At 40.9% G+C, this 16237-nt stretch overlaps 1 pseudogene across 1 annotated transcript; it reads right to left on the minus strand.

The window, feature by feature from the left end:
* Positions 1-14820: 14820 nt before the first annotated feature.
* Positions 14821-15921, minus strand: LOC309966206 (heterogeneous nuclear ribonucleoprotein A3-like; annotated as a pseudogene). The gene is made up of 2 exons: positions 15639-15921; positions 14821-15428 (listed from the first exon to the last, which is right to left on the minus strand). The product of its transcript is annotated as a heterogeneous nuclear ribonucleoprotein A3-like (transcript).
* Between the last annotated feature and the right edge of the window lie 316 nt (positions 15922-16237).

The raw sequence follows: 16237 nt of genomic DNA on the forward strand, positions 1-16237 counted from the left end.
TGGCATATCTCTTCCTATCTATCTCTCTATCTTCCCATCTCTCCATCTATCTATTGTCTTCACATAGTGTCAGGGCTCCTCCATGTGGCCTCTCCTGGTGGGCTAAGTTAGGCTTCCTCACAGTATGGTGGCCGAATGGCAGTCCGACTGCGTACATGGTTGCTTAGGACTCAGTATGAGTGTTCCGTCCAACAGGGTGGAAGATATTACAGTTTTTTTTTCTGACCTAGGTTCAGAGTCACACAGACTTCTACCACATTTCATTGGTTACAAGGAAAGAGGATAATTAGATTCCACTTCTTGATATGGGAGTGGTAAGGTTTAGAAGATCTTGTGGGAACAGAGATATTGGGATGGCCATCTTTGGAAAATACTGCCAGTGTTTTTTACTCTGAAAAGGTTATTTTTGCAAAGTTGGGGATGGTGATATTTTGAGTAAAAGTAAATGTACTCTCTGCTAGTAGGTAACTGATGATGAATCATTATAGTAAAAAATTAAAATAATAAAAGGAATCTAGTAGTCTCTTGACTCCTTGAGGCAAGATGTGTTATTTGTTAGTGATACCTCTATTCCATGGAAATTCTAGTAATTTCCCTCATCATTAGTAGGTCTTTGTTATTTCTTCTGCCTCAGGCCTGCCAGTAGGTCTGGAATTACACCCTTAGTTGAAACAGATTCACTTTTATTACAAAGATCCAGCAACAATGGGAATAACAGAGAACTAAAGGCCATTTGGCTCAGTTAGGTTAGGAAAGAGGAGAAAACTCATGTGGACATTGAACTGACAGAGGGGATAAACTATCTTATGCCAGTCTGGTAATCTCTCTTGGTGCAACCTTCCCCTTCTGTGAAATAGAAAGGAGCACTCCTGACAAAACAACGGTGAATGAAAGCTAAGAAAAATATTTGGGAAACAATTTGTAAATACATGGTTCCATCTGAATGCCAACTGGAAGATGCAATTATGGCTCTTGGATTGGTTTGCCTACATGTCTATGGCATGGTCTTTGTCTTTGGACCATGGACCCATCACCAGGACACTTCCTTTGAATTTTTTTTTCCTCTAGTGGGGTTGGATTTCTGCTAAGACACCCACATTCCTACCTGGTCTTCCTCTCCAGCAGTGGAATGTCCTTGCTTGGTAGCTGGCAGGGTGAGCTAAACCCCTACTAAGAGGAATAAAATACTCTGAATTTTCTGACACTTTGGCCTATTAACAGCAAATTTTCACTAAGTGAGAAACATAAGTCCGATCACAAAGGTCTGCAAAACCTCCGAGGCAAATGCCTACTGAAATCTGATATAAACTTGAGAATGAGCAGTACGTAGGCACTTGCATCCTTGAAAGCAGAAGCAAGAATGTGGTACTGTAAGAGGAATGTTTAGTCCACAGGCATCAGAAGCCTACCTTAAAAGGGTAACCCAACAGGACAAAGATTGTTTCACTACTTGGAAGTCAGTGAAAGCTCATACTCTGCAAAAGGATCTGGTGGTGCCCAATGAAAGGACTACCTGACTGATTATAGTACTACAGAATATCTGAGTTGGAACTCATCTCTTCAAGATCATTAGGCTCTTCTGAACGTGATGTTCTGAGATGAACGTTGCTCCAAAATTCCAAATCTATGGGATATTTAAAACACATTTACTGCAAGGCCTCAGAGGCAGATTGCGGTCAGCTTCACGCTACAGGATAGGAAAGGTAATACTTCTTGGTGTTTGGATAAAGATGACCACTTATCTTTGACACTCTCAGCTACCTTTCCATTCCCATTAAATAATTCCTGATTTTAAGATATTTGGAAGGAATCAAACCCCAACCGATCTTAAAAAAGCAGATTAGAGATATAGTAATTATTGCCCAGATAAGGAGATAACAAAAGTTTCTAACAATCCTTTAAGTCAAATTATTTACCTTCAAGAGGCTCACCTGGATGGCAAGCACAGCTTGGTGCTTTTGTGAAGTCCTTGAACTCTCTTCTAAAAGAAGCCGTGTTTAAGTAATCATCCATTTATACCATTTACACTGGCAGATAACTGTACACCAAGCGACACTTTGTACTTTTCAGAGAAAATCTGCAAGAAACAGATTTTCCTAAAATGGGATTTCAGTAATATTTTGAGTTAAACACAGTGTTTCTATTGTTTCTGTACTTTAGAGTCTTTACTACCAGTGAACAAAGAAAAGCAGTGATTCCAGAGACTTTCATAAGGCAGATAATATAGATGGTATTCACTCTTTTGCATTGTTCCTAGTGAAAAACTTCCACTGGGCTAATTCATCTTGGAAAAAATTTCAACTTTGTATGCACTGTTGAAAACTGGGCATAAGAACAATAAGGTACTCCTTGAAAACATAATATTTCATGGATTCAAGATGCATCAAGGAGGCATAACCCCAGACAGAAAGACTGAGTTGCTCTGCATAGAAAATTGATACAAAATGTAGAACTTTGAAACCAAAAACCTGCCTACTTTTGCTTAGCAATTGCATACTGTGGTTTCTCAATGTGAGCTTTGTATAAACAGATTAACTTTGTTTTCTAAGTGTTTCCAAAGAGCCTGGAAACTAAGGATCAAGTACTGCTTCTGCCCAGCCCTCAAAAACCAAGGAACTCTTCCCCAAGCTCAACACCTGTTGTTGAAAATCTACCACACAGTGGCCTTCATCTTCTATGCCAACAGATGTGAAGATGCCCAGAGGTACCTCAGGTGTTTGTGCTTCTAAGTCTCCTGGGGGCACCAGGAAGGGGAGGGAAAATGATTCCGGAATTCCAAAGGTCACTGCTGGATCGAAATAATGAAAATTGCCCACATGTTGGAAAAAACTCAGATGTGATTACTGGAAAGTCTGGCAATCAGACCAAGAAGAACTAACTGGGTTAGAGTTTCATTTATACTTAAAAAAAAAAGGGAGAGAGAGAGGAAAGAAAAGAAAGGTGTGCCAGGGTAAGAGAGAAATAATTTTCAGCCTTCAGGCTACCATAATTAACAAATTCAAACAGAAAATGGAAGAACTCTTAAGGGATCAAGTGTGAACTGTCACAACTAAACAATCACTCATTTCTGAAAATAAATTTAAGAATTTAAGTGACTGAAGAGAGTGAAAATTAGACTTTTTTTTGCAATAAAGGAAGACTACAATATATATTTGAATTTTCTTTCAAAGCACTTATTGTGTCTGATAATCATTTCCTTACAACTATTTTATTCTAAGGACAGCTTTTCTTTCTAATGTATTTCTCACTACTCTTTACTTGGCGGTACTGGAGCTCTGCATGGTGATGCTAACATGATTATATATGTAAAAATATGCACTTTCTGCATAAAATAAACGTGATGATTATATGTCACAATCTCTGCTTTGAAATCCTTTTACTCTGGTTATATAGGAGGTTACCTAGAGGCACCGTGGGGTAGTACCCACAGGGTTTGGAGGCTTAGTCAGAACTTGGCTCTAATCCCAGCTATATGGTCTTGGGTACAGGTTTTCCTGTATGTATCATTCCTTCACCTAGCAAGTAAAATAGGCACCTGAGAAGCGACAGGGTAGGTGTATGTGCTGTAGTTACACAGAGATTGCCATCTCACCCTCACAGAGCTTTTAGGCAATTTCACTTCAGTGTGCCCCATTCTAGAATAGAAGCGTGACGTGGAGGTTCCCAGGAAGGGCTGCTAACTGAGTGCTGAGGGTGCGATGGGGTGGGGTGGGGTGAGGAGGGGAGGCCAGGGAATAGTCCTCCGAAGATAAGACTGGGACCAGAGGCTCTAGTAGGAGTTAGCCAGCAGAAGAGCAAGGAGGGGTTGTGGAAAGAGAGCTTTAGACAAAGACAACATGTGAACACCCAAAGGCACTTGATCTACAAATACTTTCTGGGTGGGCTTTCAGCCTAATATATGTGTTTTGAGACAAGAAAAGACAAGAGTTTTGTGGAGAACTAGAATCTTTTGGAGACAAACTGCAAAGATGATAAACCTATGAATAGTATCTGTAGTAGTTATCAATGGTTCTCATTCAGTTTTCCTTTTTTTTTAGTCCAAAGGTTTCATGGAAAAGCACACAGCTGAAGGCCCAAGGCTTTGCTTAAAGTGACAAGTGGAAATTTCTTATATGATACCAGCACCCCTGAAGCTAGTGAGGATGCAACCCAGGCTTCCCCAATGTCTGATGCATTTTCCAAAATAAACACATACTTTAGGGTGAGGCTTCTAAGTTTTTAATTTGTATAAAAATCACCTGGCGGTTTTGTTAGAATGCAGATTCTGATTCAGTCTGGGTGGGCCTAAGACTGGGCGCAGAATTCTGATTCTGAGACCCTGGGTAGGCCTCAGAGTCGCCATTTAAAGTTCCCAGGTGATGCTGATCCCTGTGATTGAGGACCTCACTTCAAATAGCAAGGTCTTAAAGCACTTAAGGAAGGCTCAATTTAGGGAGATCAATGTACTGAAAGTTTCAGTATTTTGAAATAATTTACCTAAAAAATACATTCTGTCATTCTCTCTCTCTCTCTCTCTCTCTCTCTCTCTCTCTCTTTCTCTCGCGCGCGCTCACACACACACACAGGTGTACATACTTAAGTTCATCCTGAGGACTATACACAAATGTATAACAACTAACCAACCAATAGAGAATGTAGCAACTTTTCTGGTTATTATTATCAGTCTACAAATGGGTTAAACACATATCCTGTCCACCATCACCCTTTTTAATGTTTATGCATTTATACTTTTCTTTCTGTTTTGTTCTAGTGTTATTAGTATCAGAGTAACACAAATATATGTTGCCTCCAAAGTCCAAGAAGGTCCACCAGGTGTTGTTTGTACCTTTATCTTCATAGAGAAAGGCTCAAGGTGCATCAGTATGTCTCTTCTTTAGAAAAAATATCCCAATATGCTCCAGAACACTGAACTCACAGAAACTTCCCCATGGGGCAGACCTGTGAACTTTCTTTACGTCCCCTCTCTGGCACACATATCTTATTAAGGCTTTGAGATCCTTGCCTTTTCCCACTCATCAGATCCAATTAGTATACTGTCCCCAGAAAATGGACTGGGGTGATGTTTTGTGGGATACCAATTCAATCAAGGTCCCTGTGAGAATGATACAGAGATAAGTGGGTATTTAAAGCTATTGCCTGTGTTTGTCCAAATATCCCACCCTGATCGTGAGAGCCCTACTCCTTCCCAACTAGTCTCCCATGTTAGCAAAAGAGACCTGGTGCCTGGTATATTTAAATGAAATAGCAATTCCAACTCTTACAGTCAAGCCCTGGCCTGATTCTCAGCCAAGTCTGCCTTTCAGCTACACGAGATGAGGAAATTATACGGCACCATAGAGGCTTTCTGGTTCTCTACAACTGCCTTGGGTTGGAAATTGAAGACTTTATGTTTATCTTTTTCTTTACATACACTCTCCAGAGCAGCTGTAAGTAGTCATTCCCCCACCCCACCTCCAACATCTTGGTAATCACTAATATTACCACAGCCGCTACCTGACAGTGCCTTGGTCTCTATCTTCACTCAAGGCCACAATTGGTGATAATCTGAGTGACCGTGATGCTATGCTGTGGATTACCGGTGTTTTCTATTCCTCTGGCACTCTGTGTACTCTTCAAATAGGAGCAACTCAATCCCAGAATCCCATTTTGAGGATCTATTTGTCACGTCCCCATACCTGGTACCAATTACTGCCTCGGTCAGAGTCCCAGCAGCAAGCACAGCACACACACGAGGTTTAATGGTAGTTTAAAACAGGACTAATCCAGTTGTCTCCAGAAATGCCCATCAATCTGTGCTGGCTGCAAAGAGCCAACATTTTCTTCTATTAACTATACAGTATTACCTTTCACAGGTAAGTTTTATAAACCATCTAGAATTCACTTCTGTATATCATATAGATTCATTTTTTCTCCATAGAATAAGCCAGTTTACCATGAACCTTCCTAAAAATCATCATTGATTTGTGATGCCACCTTTTTTTTTTTTTTTTTTTTTGTGGTACGCGAGCCTCTCACTGCTGCAGCCTCTCCCTTTGCGGAGCACAGGCTCCGGACGTGCAGGCTCAGCGGCCACGGCTCACGGTCCCAGCTGCTCTGCGGCATGTGGGATCTTCCCGGACCGGGGCACGAACTCGTGTCCCCTGCATCGGCAGGCGGACTCTCAACCACTGCGCCACCAGGGAAGCCCTGGTGATGCCACCTTTATCATATATCAACTTCCCATTTATGCAAATGTGTTTCTAGGCTCTGCATTTTATTCCATTGGTCTATTTGTGTGTTGCTTTTATTATTCTGGCTGTGTAGTGTGCCTGAATATCTGGTAGACAGTTCATGTGCCTTATAGTCATATACATATATGTCAGATTCAGTATATTATGATCTTCACACTATCCATCATGCTCAATTACCAACAGATGATTTTAAACTACCATGTAGAGAGGGTGAGGGGTGATCTTTAGTACTTCTGTTTTGCTGAGCAAGGTATACAACAAAAAGATAAGCTGAATTACTGATTTGTCACCTGTGATTTTCCTTCTCCACCCTTTCCTACACAGTGCTCCATCTTTCCTTTCAATAATACTGACTATGGGCTGAATTATGTCCTCCCCCCACTCCCCCACCCCCACCAAAAAATGCCTATGTTGAAGTCCTAATCCTAGTACCTCAGAATGTGATATATTTGGAGATAGGATCTTTAAAGACGCAATTAAGTTAAAATGATGTCATTAAGGTGACTCCTAATCCAATATTACTGCTGCCCTTATTAAAAAGAATAAATTTGGACACAGAAATGTACAGAGGAAAGACAGTATTCAGACACAGGGGGAAGTTGGCCATCTACAAACCAAGGGGAGAAGCCTCAGAAGGCATCAAAACAGTTGACACCTTAATCTTGGACTTCTAGTCTCCAGAACTGTGAGAAAATAAATTTCTATTTTTTTTAAGGCACCCAGTCTGTAGTACTTTGTCATGGCAGCTCCAGCAAACGAATGCAACCAGGTATTGAAAGAATATCAGTCCAAACAGGTGCACCAGAAAAGAAGTTAACTATGTGAAGTGATGGATGTGTTAACTAATCATATTGTGGTAATTATTTCACAGTCTGTCTGTATATCAAATTGTCATGTTGTACACCTTAAATTTACACAATGCTACATGTCAATTGTATCTCACTAAACCTGGAAGAAAATAGTCATGTTAAAAAAAAATAAAGAGGTGCACCAAACTTTAGTCTAGTTATCATGCCCATATACCTTAACCTTGCCCTGTCCAAACCTATGGCTCTATTTTGGTCTTTTTTCTGAGGAGTAGACCCACTCATCAACTGTATTTTTGCCATTCCTCCATGGATATCTACCTAGCACCTGGAACTCAAGTGCTCCAAATCTAAGTCGTGATGTTTTCCTTCAATTCTGCTAATCTCTGGTTGTCTCTATCTTACATAATGGCCATGGAGAGGCCTAAGACTCATTCTAGACTTCTGCCCTTGCCCTCCTATACATCCCTTTGAGTACACATCAAAAGAGTCAGTTATCCTACTTTGGCTCTTCTCTCAGGGTGTGCTGTTATTCCCTTGATAGGGAGGGTCTAGAGCCTCAGCAGGGTGTGAGACGGGACTTGCTCCCTGCTCCTTGGCTGTTGCGGCCCTGTCAGGGGCAGGGTCTGCTCCCCAGTTGTTGGAACGAAGCCCTGAGGGTTGGCTTGATCAGGCTCTGTTGCCCTTGAGTGCATGCTCTGCCCCAAAGGAGGCGATTGCTGTAGCACATGAGGCCCTTGCGCTCACAGAGAACCTATGCACTGCTTGTGTAGGCGTCTGTGGCTCTGCTCAGAAGCAGCCCAAGGTTGCATCCCTTCCTCTGTTGTGCCTGTCCCAGATCTGGTGCAAAGCTGTGGTGTGGAGTAGGCTGGGGCTGGGGGTTGAGGCGCTGTGGCTGTAGCAATTGAGGTGGCTGTGCTTCTGCCAGAGATCTGGGCTGCCTCTGTGGCAGTTTTGACCCAGCACCTATTTTCCCCAGATCCAGCACTAAGCTGCAGCGTGGAGTGGGCGGGTGGAGCCGGGGTACTGTTGCTGGGAGAGGAACCGCTGTGTGCTCCTGTGGGCACAGACACTGGCCACTGCCGCCCCACCCAGATCACAGTCCAGAACCCCTGGTCTGTCTCTGCATGACTAGACTGCGTCTTTTCCCAGGGCTCTCAGTTGGCCCAGATCTTACAGCAGGCTGTGGTGTGGAGTGAGTGGGCCTCGGGTGTTCACCCTGTTCAGACTGGGATGTGCAGTGAGTCGGCTGCTGTCTGTGCAAGGCTCTCTCTGCCTTGATTGTCGGCAAGCCAGCATGCACACACTCCTCACAAGTGGAGTCTAGGCTTCACCAGCCCTTCTGTCTGTCCCAGTGATTCTCCCAGCAGCCACGGGGGCTTGTCTCCTCCACACAGGATCCCAAGACTGTGATGTCCAGATTGTGGCTTGACCTGTTGGCGCCCCAGGGTGAGGGTCCACCCATGTGAACCTTCTCTTCCTTACAGACCCTTCCCTGGGGTGCAGCTCCCGACCCGATGCCTCTTTTCTGTCCTACCCAGTTACATGAAGATCTTTCTTGCAGCTTTGATTGTTTAGTTCTTCTGATGGTTTCCGGTTAGTTTTCTGGGAGAATTATTCCACACGTAGATGTATTTTTGATGTGTTTGTGGTGGGAGGGAGCTCCATGTCCTCCTACTCCACCATCTTCATCTATGATTCTATTATTTAAATTAAAAAGTTCGAATTCCTCAGCAAGGCATTCAAGGTCTTTTATAATCTGGTCCAAACTACCACTTCAACATTTTTATTACCACATCTTCCTCTTGGCCAAGTAAGCTTCACTCCTGCCACACCAATAGATTTTTTTACATCCACCGGTACAAAATATATTCTCACACTTTGTTTTTGGTCATGTTAGTCACTGCATGCGATGCCTTTCATTCCCTGTTTTACTGTTAGAACTCCACACATCCTTTGAGGCCCAAATAGATTGGTATTTTCTCCAAGAAACCGTCCTTGTAAATTGGCACTCCCAATTGTGATTGGCAGTTTCATACTTTGCACCTCCTATTGTACTTTTTGAATCCCATTTCCTTCAAATTTATTACATTTTGTTTTAGTTTGGTATCACTGGCCTTCCCCAGGAGGTAGGAAGCTTTGTGAAAGCAAGGGCAATTTTTTTGTTCATTTTTCTATACCAACCCACTATGTAGTGTAAGGCTTTGTACACTATAGGTGATCTTTAAATGAGCTGAATGAGTATAAAGGTTTGCAACGTATCAATTCTATAAGAGTTTTGAGTTTGAAAACATGTTACCATTTAATTAACTTTAGTTCACTTATTTTGTGGAAAATATGGTTTACTCGTTCACAGACCCAAAGGCTGATTTCTCTTTTTGGCTATAAAGTAGATCTTAGAAAATATTATGAAAAATGAAGTGCAAGTTAATCAGAGAGGTGAAAATTAAATTTTCCTTGAAATGTCCTCAGATTTAAATTCAGAGAAACCATTCAGAAGGCAAAAATGTGGTTAAATTTGCCAAATCTAAAATATTTTTAGTAACATTTTATGGTGATTGTCAATCTTCTCAGGGCTCAGACACAGACTATGGAAGAAGCAGGTCTACTTTTCTGAATCTAGAGGAAATGCTATTTGGAATTGAAAGTGGCCTTGCAATCTGAGAGACTATATAGCAAAACATACAGCACTTGAGATGTAGCCAACACTAAGTAGACTCAAACCTTTCATTATCTTTACCCTTTCCCCCAATTATTTTTGAAAGCAAGTCTGATATAAGTACCATTTACTCCTAGGACAGGATCCTGTGGAGTCACTGCCTAACCCATTACACACTCTCAAGTTATGGTATCCTTTTGCCTTAGATTTAGTTGTTGTGTTTTTGTTTCTTGCTTTAAGGAAGAAACTTCTTAAAGTTTCTTACTGTAGAGTTGTGTTGGAGAAACAGAGGCTGTTCTAATTTAAACGTCTTATATGATTACTGTGTGTGCTTTTTAAGGACTCCCCACTGATGCCTTTTAGAGCCCTGGGTCTTCAGAGTCCACGATTTGAAAATTGCTGACTTAATAATTTAATTTAGCTTTATGGAGGAAACATAATAGTTAGTTTGCTCTGACAGCATGAGTTCTGAATGTTTCCACTCCCTAGAAGTTGATAAGGCAACTCTTCACTAGATTTCTTAAAACTCAGCAAGGAGAACCTCTCTTAGTGGTGGTTAAATGAAATGCAGTTAGAAAATTTGACAGGAGAAGGTAAAATATTTGACGTCCTCTACATACTCATATATAATGCTCTCCATACATGTGGATTCCACTTCTCCACCCAATTCCATATTCACTGTATAGAGTACTGAGTAGAGTTCTCTTTGCTATACAGTAGGTCCTTAGTAAAAATACTTAATGTTTTAAGTTGCCAAGGCTGTGAGTGGCTGGAAGGCGCTCACACTGCCTTTGGTTTGTCTCATGTTTTCCCCCTTAGAATGTAAATTGCTCAAGTACAGCTACCTTTTGCCTTTGAGACTCCTTTTCAATCAGCATAAATAAATGATTATTGACCTTTAGGACAATGGTATCAGGCCGGAAAGGGTGGTAGCCCAACTACAGACAAAAATATTGCTGCCTAGATACAGCAGCTCAATCAAAAAGTTGCATGCACATGTTCTTGCTTTGAGTAGGGCCTACTGTATGCCTCATTTCACTAGTTTTGTTTTCCTTTTTGGAGGGTTGCTTTTAATGTCTTTGTCTTTTAGTTATGCAGCTTTGTAGCTACAGTCAGTCTTCTCCACCCTTGCCCCAGGCCTACCAGAATAAGGGTAGTTGATTTATGCATCAAAAGTCTGATAGTACATAGAAGGTCATTCATCGAAAACTAAGGGGGCTGTTTAAACAGTGGTGGTCATGCAAATTAGTATGATTGCTGGCCCAGGTCCTGAGAGAAATTAGGTTGAGCTGAATGGAAACCAAGCTATGCGAAAGTTTGATTTTAAATAAGGTTTGAGAGCATACGTTTCTACTCTGGTACCAGATTTTTTCATGTCACTATCGTGAATTGCTACCAGTTGCATGAAATTAATAAATGTGTATAATAGGGCTATGGAGATTGGCTGGGGGGTGAGTCTGTGGTAACAGCATTGTTGGTAGGCAGATAGATGTTTTTAATTTATCTTCACTGTTTTGTTAGACAACATGAATTATTTTGAGATATAACTTTTTTTTTTTTTAATAATTCTCCCACACCTGCCTCCCCCACCCCGTAAGGAAGCCTGACACCAAGAGAAGGAACAATAGATTCCTTTGACTCTGACCCTCTGTGCTAGTCTGACTAGAGTTTTGTTTATTTAATTGAAAGATATTTGACATATAACATTGTATAAGTTTAAGGTGTACAATATGTTGATTTGATACACATAATATGATTATAGATTGTAATATGATTGCCATTGTAGCATCAGTTGGCACCTCTATCAGGTCACACAATTATTATTTCTTTTTTTGTGGTGGGAATAATTAAGATCTAGTCTCTTAGCAAGTTTGATGATTATAATACAATATTGTTGTCTATGTTCACTATACTGTACATTAGATCTCCAGGACTTATTTATCTATTGGTTGCAAGTTTTGACCAGAGTTATTTTTAAAGATGCTGTGGATAGTTTCCCTTCAAACTGGTCTTTCTCTGTCTTTGGCTATTCTGCCCCACTCTTCCAACAATGGACAACTTGGGCAACTGATAGGGCGAAGCTCGAGAAGTTCTGGACTTGTGCAGTGAATAACAGGAAGTGGTGCAACATACCTTTGGCTAATCCGTCTGAAGTCCCACCTCCTCCCCTCCATTAATTTCCTTGTGCTATTTCTAGTTGGCAGCCACTGCTCAGCATCTCAAAGAGATGGTAACTGGATTTAGTGGGACTTCTCTAAATCCCAGAGTCATGGTGTCATTAAACTCTCATGATTCTATTTTCACTTATATTTATCCTTTATTCTCATAAATAATATCAAGACACTCTCTATGTTGAATCAGCTATGGAGGATATTAAAAAAAAATAAACACAAAGCTCTCACTGGATGCATGACGCCCTTCCTTAGGTTGGCTTTTACATTCTGAAACATACATGGAAGAGTGCATATAATGTAAATGTACAGCAAAAAATAATAAAATGAACAGCAATGTACCCTTCACCCAGTTTGAGAAATAGAACATAACAATACCTCTGAATTTCCCTATGTCGTGGGTCCCTTCCTAATCCTATCACCTCTTGCCTTTCAGAGGTAACCACTATCCTGAATACTGTTGTATTAATTCCCTTGCTTTTCTTTATGGTTATACCACATATGTATGTATCCTTAAATAATAAATCACTTAATTTCATGAGCTTCTGAACTTCATATGAACTGAATCACATCTACGTGTATGCTTCTGTGACCGGCCCTTTTTTGCTCAACATTATGGCTTTGAGATTAACCTGTGTTGTCGTCTAAAGCTGCGTTTTGTTTATTTTTATTGTTGTATTTAATCTATTGTTTGATCTCAATTTTTATATCTATTCTCTTATTGATGGATATGTGGGTTGTTAAATTGTATACACTAAGATTATACATTATACCTTACTTTAAGATATTAAATAGAAAATTTCTAAACAAAATATTTTCAAATTGTTTAATCATATTTCCTTTTTGCCTGAAATGGCTATATGCAATTCAACTGAACGTTTCTCTAATTCGTAAACTGCTCAGGCATTATCATAGCAGTCACTTTGAGAAGATACTAGTGATATGTCACTAAAAGGGCACATCAGCCACAGACAGACAGAAATATATTCTGTAGTGGGTTGAATAAGTGCTCCCCCTGAAAGTCCATGCCCACCAGGAACATCATTATGTGAACTTATTTGGAACTAGGGTCTTTGCAGATGCAACTAATTAAGATGAGGTCATGCTGGATTAGGGTGGGCAGTAAATCCAATGACTGGTGTCCTGACAAGAAGAGAGGACACAGAGAGACACAGATGCACGGAGAAGAAGGCCATATGACTACGGAGGCAGAGATTAGAATAATGTAGTTACAAGTCAAAGTATGCTAAGGATTGCTGGGAGCCACCAGAAACTAGGAAGAGGCAAGGAAGGAGTCTTTTCCTAGAGGCTTCAGAGGGAACGTGGTCCTGCCAACTGATTTAAGATTTCTAGCCTCCAGGACTGTGAGAGAATAAGTTTCTGTTGTTTTCAGCCACTCAGTTTGTGATCATGTGTCATGGCTGCCCTGGGAAACTAAAACACCCTCCATGAGTAAAGACGGATGAGATGCACCTCATGGAGCTTTGTATTCTAGAAGACCCTGCCTAGTTTCCCAGCTTCAAAACTCTCAAGTAGCTGCGTCTTGGTGGGGCTCCTTGGGCACCAGGATCATGACCTCCTACAACAGTTCCACAGGCTGAACTGCTGTCCACGATGGTCCATCTGCAGTTGGCTGACGGAGTTGATGTCAGGTTGTAGAGCTCCTGTTGGGCTGTACTTAGTGAGTTCAGGCAGTGCTGAGGGGCAGCTGACATTATAGGGCTTGTCCTCTGGAAGGACTGCGGGCCCACCCACTCACTGTGCCTGAGCAGTCCTCCTCAGTCCTGGAAGAGGCCGTATCTGGATGGAGGTGATTAGCCTAGTGGAGGCTCTAGCTGCCCCAAGTCCAGCTGATCACCCCAAGGGTTGACAGGATTTTCACACTGGCTGGGAAGCTCAGCTCTCAGCCAGAAAGCCTCAGCAAGTACCTGTAGGGCAAAAGTTGCCTCCAGTGTTTGAACAAGCACTGTTGGCTCTGTTGGCTCTTATTTTCTTATTTCTGGCCTCTGAAGGAATCCTTTACTTCTCAACAGCTTTGCTATAGATTTTAAACATTTTAAATGTTTTATTTAGCATATTAACTTGTGTTGTACTAGAAGGTTTTCTTTGGACATTTAGTCTATCATTTGAGCCTAGCCACTGAGGGCTAGAATTTAGCTGTCCCTTGCAAAACGGCATTAGTGGTTAACCAAGAATCATATTCTACTGAAGAAATATAGGTATTGTAATCTGTTAGCTGTCCATGTTCATTCTTTAATTCAATAGTCATCTATATAGGTAAGCCAGTGTACTAGATATCGTTAGGAATCCAAACACAATAGAATCAACTTAAGCCTAGCAGACTATCTATAAATCAGATAAGTATCTGGTAATTTTGTTTATAGTTTACCCATGACATAATTCTGTGTATTAATTTATTTAATTACAAATTTCAAAAAATAAAAAGAATTTCCTTCCATTGTTGTTAAAGCAGAAACATCTAGATATGGCTGTAGATTTGATTGATCATAATGTCTAAATTTGGGATTAGTTATGAATTAATCTGCCAGTTACAAAGATATCTGTAACAGGGAATGCCCTTACTTTATTTTTATTGTTTTGAAAAGTTAAAAATTCCTTAATTTTTTACAGGGCAATATACCTGATATAATGAAAAGAAAATGACAAAGCTACAACAGATAAAAGACCTCAGGAATGTACATCTAATTGACACTACATTGCATTAATAAATAGCTGCACTTTTTGCAAACTGTGTCTGTGACAGTCCTGAACAAGAAGGGTTTCCTGTTAAGCTGCAGTACCGTTTCTAACTATGGATCATCATTCCTTCTGTGGCAGATTTTTACAGTTGCTCTAATGCTTTGGGGACGACTGTCTCAAAGTAACCTGCAGTTTTCTTGACAACTCCTTGCTCTCTCTCCTGCTAAGAAATGTAGCCCTTTTCTTCTGAGTTTTTAGAACCTTCTGCTAGCATCCACCACTTCCACCACCAGATCCATAACCACCACCATAGGGACTGCCCAAACTTCTTCCACCAAAACTGTCCCCCTTTATGGGTCCATAATTTGATTGCTATTGTCCACTATAATTTCCAAAATCATTATAGTTCCCAACACCACCATAGTTACCTCCAAAACTTCCTCCTTCATTGTAACCATCATATCCTCCACCACTGCCTCCATATCCACCACCTTGGTTTCCATATCCAGGTCTACCACCACCAGCCTCCTCTTCCACCAAAGTTTCCACCACGGCCAAAGTTACCTCCACCACCTCCAAAGTTTCCTCCACCACACATAACGTTGCCAGATCCACCCCCACGACCTCTTTGTGATCCAACAGACTGCATTTCTTGTGTAGAAAGGGGCCTTTCTCACTTTACACTTATCCCCATTAATAGTGTGGTACTTCTGAACAATAATTTTATCAACTGTATCATGATCATCAAAAGTTACAAAAGAAAATCTTCTCTTTTTTCCACTCTGCCTGTCTTCCATAACTTCTATGGTTTCAATCTTGCCATACTTTTCAAAGTAGTCTCTCAAATTATATTCTTCTGTATCTTTTTTTTTTAACATCTTTATCGGAGTATAATTGCTTTACAATGGTGTGTTAGTTTCTGCCTATAACAAAGTGAATCAGCTATACATATACATATATCCCCATATCCCCTACCTCTTGCGTCTCCCTCCCACCCTCCCTATCCCACCCCTCTAGGTGGTCACAAAGCACCGAGCTGATCTCCCTGTGCTATGCAGCTGCTTCCCTGTATCTTCTTTAATACCACCAACAAAAATTTTCTTCACTGTTAGATGGGCATCGACCTTGTGTGGTTGAGCACACATTGCTGCATCCACCTCTTCAACACAAGAGTTAGTCACAAAACCAAAGCCCCTGGAACATTTTGTTTGGGGGTCTCTCATCACCACATAATCTGTAAGTGTGCCCCATTTCTCAAAATGTTCTCTTAAGCTATCATCTGTAGTTTCAAAGCTCCGACCACCGATAAACAGTTTTCTCAACTATTCTGGTTCCTTTGGATCATGGCCCTGCATTTTGAGACTGGACTCACCTCTTCCAAATTGAGTTCAATATCGCCTCTACTTTAAGTGTAGTCAAATAACTTAATTTCATGTAGGCAGCTTCCTTTTTTGCTTGTAGGGAATGTAGGTGTTGGCTCTTGTATTCTTTTTGAATGTTATTTCAAAAGCTATTTCTGTGTACCATCTGGTACACCATTATTCAGCTTCTTTAACAATAAACAGCAAAGTTGTCACTAACCTACACAAATGAGGGCTGTTCCAACTCTGCTTTCCTGAACTTGAGGCACCAACTTGATTAGAGAAGGGAAACTAAAGACTCCACTTTTCT

The sequence above is a fragment of the Leucopleurus acutus genome (genome assembly GCF_964270905.1).
Source record: "Leucopleurus acutus genome assembly, chromosome: 9".
Lineage (NCBI taxonomy): Eukaryota > Metazoa > Chordata > Mammalia > Artiodactyla > Delphinidae > Leucopleurus > Leucopleurus acutus.